The following is a 13,042-nucleotide window of genomic DNA, read 5'->3' as shown; positions in this document are numbered from 1 at the left end:
ATGAATATTCAGGACTGATTTCCTTTAGGATGGACTGGTTGGACCTCCTTGCAGTCCAAGGGACTCTCAAGAGTCTTCTCCATCACCACAGTTCAAAAGCATCAATTCTTCGGTGCTCAGCTGGTAGTTTATTTACAATTTACTTTAAGTATCTGAGACATCATTATACTAAAAAAGAAAAAAAATCCATTTACTTGAAACTCCAGTGAACTGAGTCCTGTATTTTATTTGCTAAAGCTGACAAGACTCTCCTAGTCCCCCTTCCTGGAGCAGAATTTCGTTTCTGGATTCCACACAGTCCTCTCACAGGAGCGGTCTTGAAACAGACCTTCTTGGATCTTCTCATTCATGAGATTGAACCTCTTGGACATTGACCTTGATCACCACTGAATTTGCTACAACTATTCTTCAAACCTGCTGAGCCCCAAGTGCAAAGGGGCCATCAACACATCCTTGATCAAAGCGCCCAGCCCCTTCCCCTCACCACCTACCCCACCCCCGACATGGACCTACTGTGTGCCGTGAACTCTGTAGCATGCTGAGGATGGACAAGGACGAGGTGTATAACATCTTGGCCCTCAGGGAACTCTGGACACAAGTGGACAATTTCAGCACAAGCACATGAGTCCTCCCTCCAAACTCTTGGCAGCTGTGTTATAGAATCAAATGGTTTTATTTTAGAAAGAGAGTATTGTGCATATATCATTACACATAGTACCTATAATGAACACCCGCAGCGTATGACATAAATACCTTCTGTTGGCCCAGGGGACTCTAGGACAGTATCAAACACAGAAGCAAGCCCAGGGGAGGCAGTGTATGTCTAGGACACCCAAAGAGAGAAGGCATACAGCCTGCACCCCCTCCACTTCACCAGAAAATTGTGAATGAAGAAATAAAATGTCTCAGCAAAAGTTCTTTTGTCGTGTTAACCACTCTTTGCATTCTCTGAGGCTCTCCAGAACCTCATGGTGGTTGGGATGGGTGAGGACATTCCCTCCTTGTCTCCGGACCCAGGTGAGAGGGGCAAACTGCATTATGGATCCAAAATCAGACACTGCTTATGAGGGTGGGATAAGAGCTATACTCAGGATTGTAAAAATATTGCCACTAGTCTCATATAGCTATTTTAATTTTTTAAGCTTTTTTTTTTTTACTGGACCATTTTTTAAAGCCTTTCTTGAATTTGTTATAATACTGATTCTGTTTTATGTTTTGCTTTTTTGGTCACAAGGCATGTGGGACCTTGGTTCCCCTACCAGGGACTGAAACTACACCCCCTGTTTTGGAAGGCAAAGTGCTAACCACTGGACCACCAGGCTCCTCTGTCCATGGTATTTCCCAGGCAAGAATACTGGGGTGGGTTACCATTTCCTCCTCCAGGGGATCTTCCTGACTCAAGGATCAAACCTGTGACTCCTGCACTGACAGACAGGTTCTTTACCACTGAGCCACCAGGGAAGCTGCTTCACACATTCAGTTACTCACCACCTTACCAATACTGTATGGCATCACTTACATGTGGAATCTAAAAAATAAAATAAATGATACCTATACAAAACATAAATAGACTCACAGACATAGAAAACAAATTTATGGTTACCAAAGGGAAAAGGGTTGGCAAAGGGATAAATTAGGAGCTGGGGATTAACATGAACACACATAACATATGTTAACACGCTACACATAGAGTGGATAACCAGCAAAGATCTGCTTTATGCCATAAGGAACTACATTTAATATCGTGTAATAACCCATATTATTGGAAAAGACCCTGATGCTGGGAAAGATTGAAGGCAGGAGGAAAAGGGGACGAGAGAGGATGAGATGGTTGGATGGCATCACTGACTCAATGGACATGAATTTGAGCTCCGGAGATGGTGAAGGAAAGGGAAGCCTGACGTGCTGCCGTCCATGGGGTCGCAAAGAGCTGGACACGACTGAGGGACTGAACACCAACAAGTAACACACAATGGGGAAAAAGTCGGGGAAAACACACAGATACACGTATGTAACTGACTCACTGTGCCGTACACCGAAAGTGAGAGTTTCGTCTCCTCTGTCCATGACATTCTCCGGTCAAGAATACTGGAGTGGCTCGCCATTCCCTTCTCCAGGGCATCTTCCCGACCCAGGAATCTAACCTGGGTCTCCCACATTGCAGGCAGGTTCTTTACCGTCTGAATCACAAGGGAAGCCCGTACACCTGGAGCTAACACAAATATTGTAAATCAACTACACGTCAATAAAAAATAACAAAATAAAAACTTTATTCACAAACGTGCAGCTGGCTGGATTCGCCCTGCAGGCTGCAGTGTGACGACCCGGGTCTGCACAGTTCCTTCGGCGCATTCTCTTCAGGGCAGTCGTGCTGGGGCCACAGGGGCCCCAGAATACCCTGTGCCCTCCCCTCCCCACCAGCCCTCCACTCCCGCACTGCCTGCTGACTCAGACTTGTCCAGTTCCCAAGTTAAATATCAGTGCCCACATTGGGTGGCCTTTCTCACAGATACCTTTTCCTAAAACCCGGGGCCGTGCTCTGTTTTCAAGTTGCTTTGATTTCAGGAAAGTAAATACTTATTGTAGACATATATTTATTGGGGAAAATTGCATATATGTCTTAACATGAGTCCTAAGTTTATAGAGTTACAGATAGATAGACATCCTAAAACCAGATGTAATGTGCCACTATTAATGTTTTGATGTCTTCTTTCCAGACTTTTTTCTAACTACCTTTATCTATTTCTATCTTCTATTATATCTATATATCTGTATTTGTGTACATAATTTAGAAAATAACAATCAGGTTTGAAGTCAGATTTTTAAATATAAATTATGAGGTTTATCTCATCATTATAAACTATTCAAAAAAAATGGCAACTTGACGAACAACATAATAGTCTGTCTTTCTAATGCTCCAGAATTCACCTCATCAAGCCCCTTTTGGGGACCTTTAATTTTTCTCTATTGGACTTAACACTACGAAGAGCATCTTTGCACACAGAGCTTTGCACTTCGTGTCTCAGGGTTTTCGCAGGATAGGAGATACTGAGACCCTGGGTCGCTGTGCCCACGGAGTGAGTGAGGACTCCTAAACCTGCTGCTGGCTCCCTCTCCAGGGTGGCACCCACAGCGCGTCCTCAGCAGCGACTTCTGGATGTGCCCACCTTGTGAGCATCAGATACTATCATCCACTTAATCTTTGCTTAACTGCTGGGTCAAAACGACATCACACTGACCCTGTTTGCTGTGCCTTTTCCCTACCAGGGAGGTTCAGCGTGTCCCCCGTGTTCCTGGGCTGTTTGCGGTTCCTCCTTCACGCAAGCCCACTCTCCACGGGCCAGTCCCACACTGGCTGGATATTAGGTGTGTCTCGGGGACACCACTGGTACTTGACAGGGGCTTTAAGAAGGCTGCGGGTGGATAGAGCTCCACTGGGTGACCCAGGCTGTGGTTTTTGAATCTGCCTCATGGCAGAGACTGGACTGAAATGCATCTCCTTTGGGGTCAAACAGGAAGGCAGATGGTGACACGCGGGCGAGTGCCCTGAGGCAGCTCTTCAGATGAAGGCCGTAGCGCAGGAAAGCTTGGGAGCAGGTCTGGTACCTGGGGCTCGGCAGACAGTCACAGGGGTGGCCAAACTCTGAGAAGAAATTAAGGCCAGAGAGGTGAAGCTGGGCCTTCTTCTCAGGGGCCTCCTTAGATGCACAACCTGATAGCCCACAAAGGCAGGAGACAGCTGCTCTGTGCCCATACGGGAGGAGCCCTGTCCACGGGGAGCCACGCGTGGGACGGACAATTTTTTTTTCATGTAACTGCTCCTGACAGTGAGAAGGATACAAATAGGTACAACTCTGGGGAGGCAATTTGGCAATGCCCATGCTGCTGCTGCTGTTGCTGCTAAGTCGCTTCAGTCGTGTCCGACTCTGTGCGACCCCAGAGACGTCAGCCCACCAGGCTCCCCAGTCCCTGGGATCCTCCAGGCAAGAACACTGGAGTGGGTTGCCATGTCCTTCCCCAGTGCATGAAAGTGAAAAGAGAAAGTGAAGTCGCTCAGTCGTGTCCGACTCTTAGCGAACCCATGGACTGCAGCCCACCAGGCTCACCCATCCCTGGGATTCTCCAGGCAAGAGTACTGGAGTGGGGTGACATTGCCTTCTCCAGGCAATGCCCATAAAGAGCCTAAAAATGACCAAAACCTACCCAGGAATGCTTATATGTTTCTAAAGCTCTGTAGGCAATTCTGATCCTCCCCTACAAGAGAGAATCACTATACTACATGGACTATTATACAACCATCAAAATGATATCTATAGCACTTTTAGAAGGATAAGAGTGAACTTAATTTGCATGCTTAATAAAAAAGCAAAGCACATAAAAACTTTAAATACATATAAAGGAAACTGAAAATGACATCCAAAAAGTAACCTCAACTGAGTCATTCATTCTTTCATTTCACACATGTTTTTGAACATTAAACTGTGGTCTAGGCCAGCAGTTTTTAAACTGTTTGATCTCAAGGTCCCTTTATATCCTTAAAATTATTCAAAAACACAAAAAGGTTTTGTTTATATGGGCTATGTCTGTTGCTATTTACTATATCAAAGCTAAAATTTATCATTTTAGAAATATTTATTCATTAATTCCTTTCTTAAAGAAATAATAAATCCACAACATGTTAATACGAAGAACATATAGAGCGGTATTGTTTTACATTTTTGCAAATCTCTGTAAGTCCAGCTTAATGGAAGACAGCTGGATTCTCCTATTTGCTTCTGTGTTCAATTTGTTGTGCTATCACACTTCACGAAGACTGGAAAATTCTGCCATATAGTCATGAGAATGAAAGTGAAGAAGGCAAAAAACATCTTAGCTATTTTGAAACTAGCTTTGACTCAGAAGTGAAAAAATATAATGTTGACTTCAATGGACCCCTGAAAAAAGTCCTGAAGTGTGTATATATACACATTTTAATATATATTTTAAATAAATGAATCATACTCTACATAGAATATGATTATACTTGCTTTTTTCATTGACCATGAATTGTGGACATTTATTTCAAAATATGTGTGTGTGTGTGTGTGTGTGTATGTGTATGCTGCTGCTGCTGCTAAGTCGCTTCAGTTGTGTCTGACTCTGTGCGACCCTGTAGACGGCAGCCCACCAGGCTCCCCTGTCCCTGGGATTCTCCAGGCAAGAACACTGGAGTGGGTTGCCATTATACACATTTATATATAACAATGTATGTATATGCATATATATATATATACACACACATGTTATTTTTGATGACTGCATTTAATCCATTCTGCAGCTGTATCCTAATTTAATGAACCACTTCTCTACTCCTGGGCATCAATTCTTACCAAGCATCCTTTCACTTTACACACTACTCTGATTAATTTGTAAGATAGACTGCTGGATCAACCAATATCACAAAATCCTGCAGACAGAGGAAAAGTAACAGCTCCGGTGCACCTTCAGCCCCACCCAGCAAGGGGACCCATAGGCAGTGTGTGCAGAGTCTTTTTAAGCGAGGCTTATTGATTGATTGATTTTCTGAATATAAAAACAACATGAAGGAGTTTTTGTTTTTTTAATGAAGATTGGTTAAATAAATCGTAATGCATTATGCCAAGTCAACTTTGTACTGGAAGAGAAAAGGCGAGCATAAAAATGCCTCTCCTCTTAAATTATACTGAATACAACACAGGATTGGTGGGAAAATAGCACAGAGATTTAAGCACAGCCTCTTCCTTATCCTGATATCCTTGCATGTGTTCGAGTAACCATTCCACAAACATTTAGTGAGTGCCAACGCCTGCAAGGCAGGACTGGAGAGGGAGATGAAAGGTCTACCTAGGGGCACATGGCGGGGATAAAGGCACAGAGTGGCCAGACATCGGAGGCAAAGCTCAGAGCCACGAGGGAGGTCAGGACTCCCTGGGTGGAACTTGAGGTCAAGGTGCAAAGGCGAGAGCTGACATCTGGGGAGGCAGGAGACCCCAGCTCAGAGCGTAGAACAAGATCATCTAGAAACCAGCACCTGCGGGACATGAAGAACAGAACAGCGGCTGTGGGAGGACTCCCTGTCGCCAAGATTCTTGTTTTCACGTGCCTTGTTGGTCAAGGTTTAAAGGGTTGATAAAACCAGAGTTGAAAGAGGTTTGAGGGACCAGGAAATGGCAATGGCTGGTGGCTGGACTCTACTGGAAACCACATTGGAGGGTGTTTTGGCAACATCCCTTAAAAGACGAAGTGTGGTTACTTTGACCACCCACCTCGACTCCAGCCACAGAGGCCAGCTCACAAACAACAATGTGGACGCAGGCTCTGTAGATGTCCATCTCAGCATTGTTCGTGGTGGTGAAACCTCGACAACCATCCCGGAGTCTGCGCATCCAGTGGAGAGCCCTGCGGCCCTGAACAAGAAAGAGGCCGTTCGTGTGCTCACAGGTGAAAACAACAACGGGCAAGCGGAAGGGACCCTGTTTGTGCACGAAGAAGCACATGCACACGTGTGTAAGGATGTGTGTGCATGGGTTAGGCTCGGATGAGTCTGAAAGGCAGTATCAAGCTGCGCACGACAGTTTCCTCCAGGGAGGGAGCATTGGCTCTTATTTCATATGGCTTGACGTTTTACAATGAAGACTTTTTACTTTTATTTGCTTTAAAACAATCGCTTGAACGGAAAGGACTGAGGAGCTTCGTGTTCGGCGAATCAAGCATTCCCGGGGACCACTGGGGTCCAGGAGGGCTAGTCACCCCAGGCGGCAACAGACGAGAAGTGGTGGCTCACATCTCTCTCCAGGTGGGGCCCCTGAGGGTTGGAGAAGTGACTTGAGCGAGCTCATCCCTGGAACATGATGTCGCAGAAGCTGGGAGACGTGTCTCTAGGCAGCAGGGATCGGGCCCTCAGGGAACAGAGGGTGCTGAGAGCCGCCAAGGTGAAGCAGGAGCAGTGCTGGGCTACCTGGACCCCGCACACCAGAAAAATCTGAATCCTTCACGGTCACAGGTTCTTCAGAACAACTCATATTGTTTGGTTTTGTTCTCATTCCTAATCAAAAAACTGACCTGCAGTAGACAATTTTTTTCTAAGTCTAAGAACTAATAATGCATATAGCCTTTTACCAAGTTCTTTATGTGCGCACAGCCTCATATTCTGAGCATACACACTGCAAACTGACATAAATGTACTCAGAGGAAAACAGATATAATTAGACAGTCACAGAAAGAGACCTGAAATTCATCACATGAAGAAAGCAAATTCGAAGGGGTTTACCTAGTCTGATTCCTATGTATAAATTTTACTTGCACATTGGTTTACGCATACCATCTTTCTATAAGTATTAAAGCCATGAGTGTCAATTATCCTAGAAGTATGGAAAGAGCAAAGATTTCAAAAACTCAAATATATTACTTTTGTTTAGTCGTTAGGTTATGTCCGACTGTCTGTGACCCCATGAATGGTAGCCCACTAGGCTCCTCTGTCCATGGGATTTCCCAGGCAAGAATACTGGAGTGGGTTGCCAGTTCCTTTTCCGGGAGATGTTCTCGACCTAGGGATCAAACCCAGGTCTCCTGTATTGGCAGGTGGATTCTTTACCACCATGCCACTGGGGAAGCCCCATATATTGCTTTTAAATTTTATTTTTTTCATGTCAACAGAGGTTATCTAGGTTCTGGAATGATGGGATATTTCACTTCTCCCTTATATTTATCTCGAATTTTAAACATGAATAAATTCCACAGAATAAAATCAAAGTTAAAACTTAATGTTCTTAAAAGAATTTGGAAAATGCAATATGGCATATAGGAAAAAGCAGGAATCACTGAGGATCCACATATCCTTGGATAAGAGCTGTTCACCAGTGGGATCAACTTCTTCCACACGTTTTATGTGTGGAGAGATGCACGTGTGTTTTTAAACTGTAGTAACCACAGCCTTTACAAAGTTCTAGAATCTTCTTTCTGTGCACGCACCACCAAATCATGAGCCAGTGTCCTGATTACTGACGCAATGTGCTCAGTCATCGTCACAATCCTTCTACTGTAAACGTGGGCCTGTCTACTCCTCGGCAAATGCTCTCTGCAGGCCCTCAGTCACTTCTGCCTCCTTGAGGGGAAGGTCACAGGCACACGTGTGCCCGAGGGGACGCCCTCTCACCCCTGGGGACAGCTCGGGTCCATGTCAGCACCTGCTTCCTAACACCTGCATCCAACCGTGGTTTCATTGCCATTGGCGCCTAACAGCATTTCATTTCATTAAGCCCCGAAAGGCATGAAGCATAATGGTGTTTTCCTAGTAACTGAAAACTGTGCTCTACCTACCTGCCACATTTCAGACTATTTTCACGGACCCCAGTGGTCCAGAGCAGAACTTGGTCGAGAAGCAGCAGCAGAAGCTTGTCAGATTCTGCTGGCACCTCTCAGACATCCCCCAGGTTTCAAAGTACCTGATCTGCTCCCCGACTGCCCCCCCCAGCACACACACAGGCCCACACGCGCCCTGGGCCCTCAGTCCGACATTCCCCGAGTAAACACTGCCCCATGAGCCCACTTCTCGCCTCCCAAGCCGGGGCTCGTCGTGAGAGCTCAGTGGGACTGCAGACAGTGTGGAAAACAGCATCGATGCCTACGTGGTGTTGTTTCATACTTGGTCAGCTTTATTCCTCCACCCGTGGTGGTTCCCAACACTTTAAATCCCTTTATATGATCGGCAAAGATCAGAGTTATGACTCCATGAGGTCGCCCCTGCTCTGGGTAAAGGTCAAATCTCCTTCCAGGGCCGAGTGTAAACAGTGATCAGGGTCTTTCCTGCTACTCTGGTGAATCTGGGTGCCTCTGCCGCTCTGTCCGACTTCAGGGCAGCACCATCCCCCAGCCCTCCATGGAGGATGAGAGCCGGCCTGCAGCCCAAACCACACATGACTGGACAAACCACCCCCTCGGGCCACCACGGCATCGCCCGGGAGAAGTCAGCCTACCCACGCCTCGACGACGTGCGCTCCTCAGGGGAAGCGCATCATCAAATTCAATTCAGAGAAGTTCACCACCACACATCAGGTTGGTCCTTTTGAAGCTGACTTGTATTTTAAGAAGTCATTAGGATGACTAATTTAGAAATAGCATTTGTCAAGTCTCAAGTTTTCAAACGACTTGCTTTCCTTATAAAAATCACACCCTTGCTACTGAAATTAAGTCCCCACGATGTACGTGAAATTTATTTCTGAATTGTGTCTACTTTTATGGGCAAAAATAATCAAGAAAAGCCACCGGCTACGAAAACTGCAAACAAAATGAACCTTTAAAAAGCTAATGACTTAAGGGTGGTTGTACAGACATATAAAGTATGTCGGGGGGTTACACTATTTGTCATTAACACATATTCTGAAAGCTTCGCTAATATAATGTGACACAAAATTAGTCAAACACAATTCATGCAATATTGTTTAATTTTACTCCTCATTTAACTTGGTTTTAAGCAAAATCATTATGTCACATGATAATGTTCACTTGAACAAGAAATATTTCATACTGGTCGCTGCCTTTAGAAATGAGTTATTAGGGGCTCCATGCTGAACACATTCTTAACTATGAAAACTATAAAGCTAATAGTTTAATCATATTTTGACACCATCTACATACTTTATGCATTATTTACAAGAAAGATATAAAAATGAAACCACTGAATATCTCACACAATACTTCACAGTCATAGTTAACTGGTTAAAAATATAACACATTCATCTTCCAGGGGCTTTATATTTGCATATAGATATTTGCATACCATGTTGCAATGTGCTGTTAATGTAAAATTTAACCTTTGTTCTTTCTCTCTGATGTGCAAGGTACACTCATTAAGTTAAAAATAATGGCAAAAATAAGTCTTCTGGTGATATATATTTCATAAATTATTCCCCAGAGTAGCAAGGAAAGGTAAAATGTGGGTGGGAAAATGTTTAATTGAATTAATTCCTCATTTTCTATATTTTTATTTTACAACTCAGAGACAGAGCAATTTGACTAGTATATGTCAACCCTATGAATTGCAAAGGACCTCGTCTCGATTACTCAAGGTGTCAACCCTCTTAATCCTGTATTAAAACAATTCCACATTCAGGACCGAGACGAATGCACAGCTTCCATTACACACCTGTTAGATGGATGGCCACTGATCACCAGAGGGAATACGCAAGCGCTACATGAGAAACATGGGTTGCAGCTTGCATTAGGCTATAATGTGCACGTCAATTTCCAATAAAGTCCTTGTATGAACTTCTACAGAAGAGAGAAAAGGATTTAGAAATCTGGTAAAGACCATTACTAAATACCTAAACTCCAAGTCTCTTTTATCCTGTTGGCACAATCTGCATGTCAGATGTATTGTTGAACCAAACACAAAATAGACGAAAAAACCCAGCCACACCAGAATACACACACAGATATGAGAACAGAGCAGTGGTTCCCAGAGGGGAGGGCAGAGGAGGATGGAAGAAGTAAAACTGAACGGTGGTGGGTGAAAACTAAATTCTGGTGGTGAGTGCGCTGGAGGGTATACACAAGTAGAAATACAATGTGTACACGTGGAGCTTTTCTTAGAGTTGTTTTCACGAGAGGGTAATTGCTTTACGATGCTGTGTTGGTTCCTGCCACACAGCAGCGTGAATGAGTTCCGTGCACACGTACATACATCACCCGCCTCTTGAGCCTGCCTCCCACTGCCCCCACCCCACCCCTGTAGGTCATCACGCACGGAACTTCTCATGTTATAAACAATGTCACCACCATAAAAAATATATTTTAATCAATTCATTGATGCACTGCTAAAGTAAACTCCCTATCTGAAGTCACATAGAGGCAAGACAGGGTCCAGATACAGCTCTTGGAAGACGAAGAAAAGCGAGACAGCCAGTCTGTCCACAGCCCGCCAGTGCCCAAGTCCTTTCGTGAGCAGTTACAATTCAGATGACCTCTGACCCAGAGGATTCCAGTTCAGGGAAGCAAGCCTGTGCCCACGACTCAAAGCAGCCAGTGATGGGGGAGCCACCCAGACATCCAAGTCTGGGGGTGGTCGGGGAGAAGGGACCAGGCAGCCCCACAGTAGTCAGGGAGGGCTGGAGGGCAGGTGGGCTGCCTGGGGAGGGGTGCAGGAACACGGCAAGACAGCGACCCCACTCGGAGCTCCACAAGGAGCAGGGTGCTTCCCCCGGGGCCCTGGGCCCAGACAGGACTGCTCCCCGCTGGTCTTTTCTCCAGTGGGATCCTCGAGCCGACACCTCAGAGATAGGACACACACAAGAAATCCCGGATCCAGCCAGGGCAGGGCGGACCTGAGATCGCAAAGCCGTCAGCAGACGATGGAGTCTGGACGGTGGGCCCCTGAGCGGCCAGGGCCGGTGCTGCCAGAAGCCCCATTTCCTCATGGACGGTGGGGACGGCTCAGGGCTCCCCTAGATTCCCTGCAGGAGCCGGGGGAGGGCTGTCACCCCACTTCCTCGCTCCAGGGCAGCCACCAGGCCTAGCGCTCACCAGACAACCAGCCCAGACCTTCCGTGCCTGCCTCCGTGGACGGCCTCTTTGGGGATCAGACGGCTCCGTCTCTGAGCCGTGTCTCCCGGGTACAGTAAGAACTACCTCTGCTGATTCTGCGAAGACTGCAGCTGTCCCTGCAATGAGGTCACCTTGCCGTGGTCTTCTAACTCAGGGCCCGGAGAGGCCTCCCACACCGTCCTGGATGGTGGGTGGACCTCCCCTGCCTCCCATTCCCCAGCGGAATCTTCATTTTTCCTTTTAATGATCATTTTATATATGACGCTGCCAAGTCACTTCAGTCGTGTCCGACTCTGTGCGACCCCATGGACTGCAGCCTACCAGGCTTCTCCGTCCATGGGATTCTCCAGGCAAGAACACTGGAGTGGGTTGCCATTTCCTTCTCCAATGCATGAAACTGAAAAGTGAAAGTGAAGTCACTCAGTCGTGTCTAACTCTTAGCGACCCCATGGACTGCAGCCCACCAGGCTCCTCCATCCATGGGATTTTCCGGGCAACAGTATTGGAGTGGGGTGCCATTGCCTTCTCCCCATTTTATATATAAGTAGACATAAAACATACTTAGGGGCTTTCCTGGCAGTACAGTGGTAAAGAACCTGCCTGCCAATGCAGGAGACGCAAGACACATGGGTTCAATCCCTGAGTCGGGAAGATCCCCTGAAGGAGAAAATGGAAACCCACTCCAGTATTCTTGCCTGGGAAATCCCATGGACAGAGGAGCCTGGCGGGCTATAGTCCATGGGGTCGCCAAGAGTCGGACACGACTGAGCCACTGGGCACACACACACACTCACACACACACACACACACTCACACACACACACTCACACTCACACACACACACTTACACACACACACACACACTCTCACACACACGGCGTACGTAAGCTATGGGGACATAGGTACTTAGGATATTTAGTCTAATCCTCTACAGAGTGTGACTCTCTCATTGTGGATCCACTGGAAGGATAAATGCTGTGTGATGAGACCTCGCTTTCTGTAAGAAAGGAAAGAATGACCCCAAAACGCTGAGTGCTTTTCAAACAAGCAGCGGTGCCAGCTCTTTAACGAAGCGCCGGGGCCCCTGAAACGGAGGCACGTCCATCTGGCAGCGAGGCAGCACATTCTTGCCGTGTTTTCCGGACTCCTATCTGTATGTGATTGTTCTTGTAAAGGTTCTTACTGAGGTAAATAAAATTGTAGAACCTTGGAAACATACTATTATTATAGCACAGAGCTAAGGTGTACAGAACGGGAAATAACTCTCCAAGGGATAAATTACATGTGATGAGGGCTAAAAGAATACAGTTCCCATTTCAGGAAGTCTTCCCAGCGAAGGCAGGGATTTGGCAGTTTTAGCGTTGCCTTTCAAGACAACGCACACACACCAAAAACATTATTCTTCACAGAGCGCCCCAGAGGCCACGGCCGTCACGTGGGCACCCGCGCGATTCCATTGCCTCCAATTCAACACAGATCTTCT

Source organism: Bos mutus, chromosome 26 (genome assembly GCF_027580195.1).
Source record: "Bos mutus isolate GX-2022 chromosome 26, NWIPB_WYAK_1.1, whole genome shotgun sequence".
NCBI lineage: Eukaryota > Metazoa > Chordata > Mammalia > Artiodactyla > Bovidae > Bos > Bos mutus.
Note: the sequence above shows the minus strand (reverse complement) of the source record.